Source organism: Chlorocebus sabaeus, chromosome 11 (genome assembly GCF_047675955.1).
Source record: "Chlorocebus sabaeus isolate Y175 chromosome 11, mChlSab1.0.hap1, whole genome shotgun sequence".
NCBI lineage: Eukaryota > Metazoa > Chordata > Mammalia > Primates > Cercopithecidae > Chlorocebus > Chlorocebus sabaeus.
The window spans coordinates 66,495,856-66,499,086 of NC_132914.1; the positions used below are offsets into that span (position 1 = coordinate 66,495,856).

Genomic DNA, 3,231 nt, shown 5'->3' on the forward strand with positions numbered 1-3,231 from the left:
CGGCTGCCCAGAGAACCAAAGGTCGCCGATCCCGAATCATCGTCTTTTCCGCCCCCCAGGAGGAGCGAGAGGGAGCTATACGGCTGATTTGAGAAATAGACTTTCGGGAAATGGCCTCTAAATCCCAGCTGAATTTGTTAGCCTTCCTCTGTGGATCGGCAATAGGATTTTTTGTGTGTGTTTTTTTAAATGTTCTCAGCTATTTAGTATTTTGTTGGGAGAATAGGGTGGCACTCAGCCTAATACGCTTCATAATGATTCTCATGCGAGGCATTCAGATGATAATGACACAATCATCTAGAAGGACAAATGAACTTCAATGCAGATTCTAGCCAACATAAAGATGAGAACACTGACATCGCTGAAAACCTCTATCAGAAAGTTAAAATTCTTTGCTGGGTTTTGACAAGCCCTTAAAACCTAGAGAAAAAGGCCTCAAAGTTACGTGGGCCTAGCATTGTCACAAAGTGTTGTTACGAGTTCAGAAGAAAATAAAGACTTCCCTACTCTGAGATTGAAAACCAAAGAAGGCAGAGAGATCAGCTATACTGGAAAACAAAGCTTTTCAGTATGTTCATGAACATTATTTAGAAGCCATGGCTTCTTTCAAAATATGACCCTGAAGGACCCATTTACTTTGGGAGAAAATTAAAACCCTACATAAAGCAGGACTACATTGAATGGAGGTGCAGAATATGTACTAAGCAAAGAAGCCTTGAAGAGATTTGTTGATGCATTTAAAACAAGACAAGTGTACATTTAGTTCCTCCGTTGAAGACAGCACGGGGAGATGCATGGAAATTATAAATGTAGAAGCAGGAGATTCCAGAGATACCACTGGAAAAGAAACTTTTCATCCCTTTGTGCCAGAACATTTAATTAAAGGTTATCTACCCAGAACCTTTTGGCACTGGAATTACAACTATTACCCTCCTCGAGAGAGTCCTGGTTGCTGTTCTGATCTTGCAGTTTCTTTTCACTATGTTGATTCTACAACTATGCATGAGTTAGGATACCTTGTTTATCATCTTCATCTATACAATTATTTATACAGGCATCAACCTACCTTACCTGAAAATATACTAAAGGAGATTAGTCAAGCAAACAAAAATGAAGATACAAAAGTGAGGTTAGGAAACCCTTGAATGGAAGTTGTGATGAACAAAGGTAAAACGTCTAGCACTGCACTGAAGAAGGACTTCTGCATTTCTAACATAGAACACAGGAATCCCAGTGAGGAATTCTAAGTGAACATTCCATGGAGAAATTTTTCACATGAATGACTATAAACTGAAGCTTTAAATGACCTGTGAAGTCTGTTAAAATGTGTTTTCATACAGTAATACATAAGTATATCTATATATATGAAGAATTTGTGTTTTTAAAATGGTGGCCAGGTAAAGGAACTAGAAAAGATATTTTGTTGCCTGTTTTTGACCATCTGTATTATTATTGTCACTGAGAAACTAAAACAATTAAATTTGCTAAAACTATACTGCACCATGTTAGTAATAAACAGATCTGCCCCAAAGAAAATTTTTTTAAAATGGACAACAGACATGAACTGACATTTCACAGAAGAAAGTTTATAAATACATGAAATAAAATTTAATTTTATTCTGGAAAGTGCATATTAAAATCACAGGTGCCATTTTTTACCTACAATATTGGGAAAAAATTGTTCAAAATGTAATCTATTGGCTAGTATATGGTGCAAGGGAAAATACTGCTGGAAGGGGTATAAATTCATACAACGATTTTGGAATCTAGTTTAACATTACTTGGTAAAGTAAATGTGCATATATTCCCAGGAGAAACTCATATCTTTATACTAGGAGACATTTACAAGAATGTTTATAGCAACACCATTTGTAATAGCAGAAAACTGGAAACACCTCAAATATCCACCAATAGAATAAATAGTAGGACATTCATACAATAAAATAATGTGGAACCTGAAAATGTAAGAACTAGTTATACACATGAACATAAAAAGATCTTAACATTGGCCGAGTGCGGTGGATTATGAAGTCAGGAGTTCAAGACCAGCCTGGCCAAGATGATGAAACCCTGTCTCTACTAAAATTACAAAAATTAGCCGGATGTGGTGGCAGGCGCCCTGTAATCGCAGCTACTCAGGAGGCTGAGGCAGAGAATTGCTTGAATCCAAGAGGCAGAGGCTGCAGTGAGCCGAGGTCACGCCACTGCACTGCAACCTGAGCAACAGAGCGAAACTCTAAAAAAAAAGAAAAAAAAACCTTCTTTACTGGAATAAGGAAGTCACAGACAAATTCACACAGTATTCCATTTATATTAGAGATTCTAACATTTAGAGACATATTAGAAAAGCAACGTAAGAAACCATTAATAAAATTCAGCATAGTTTTCTAGGGGCAGGAGGGTAGAGGGATGTAATCAAGGAGGAGGTCTCACAGGGCATCTAATGTGCCGTAACCAACCAGAATGGCTGGCACCCAAGCCTTTTTACTCTTTGGACAGTATATATTTTAATACACAAGTATGATGTATTTTATAATCAATAAAATGATAGAAATATGCTTACTATTGTATGTGTAGCTGAATTCTAGAGTTTGACCATCATAACTAGAAGGTGGTAGTAATAAATATTTAAAATAATGCTTAGGTATTTTTCCAAAAACATGACAAATACTACTTTTAAATAATTTTCTATTTATATTATCTGCAATTTTGTTTTAGTACATTTTACTTGAAGTAGGAGATAATAGTCCAGTGAGCGCATGGAAGTAACAAATAGTTAATGTTATAAACAGTCTTCTGCTCTATCAGAGAATCTCAACATGAGAGAGAGGAACATGTAGTTTGCAAAAGCGTATTTTGAAACTTACTGCTTTGATATATTTTCTTTCAAATAATATCAAAGGAGAGTATAAGGCGTATATTTATCAGAAGTGAGCATATAACACCACTTCTCTCCAGATAGCCACAAAATTAGTCTTCATACAGCACCAGGTGGACAAAGCCAAGGGCCTGGTCACCAGCATCCCAAGTACTGGACTGGGGGTTGGGAGGACTTCAGTTACCAATTATGGTATCTCTAGGTCCACAGCAAGGTAAACAGTTTGAAACTTTGATTTGCAGTTGATGACACACAAAAATTTCTCTATTTGTTGTCTTGATTGGGACATAGTGATCAGTACAATTAATGTACCTGAATGGAGACCTAACAGTCATCCTCCCTTATGAAGCAGA

At 36.6% G+C, this 3,231-nt stretch overlaps 1 pseudogene; it reads left to right on the forward strand.

The window, feature by feature from the left end:
- LOC119623864 (glycoprotein-N-acetylgalactosamine 3-beta-galactosyltransferase 1 pseudogene) lies at positions 1-1,626 on the forward strand (annotated as a pseudogene).
- The last annotated feature ends 1,605 nt before the right edge of the window (positions 1,627-3,231 follow it).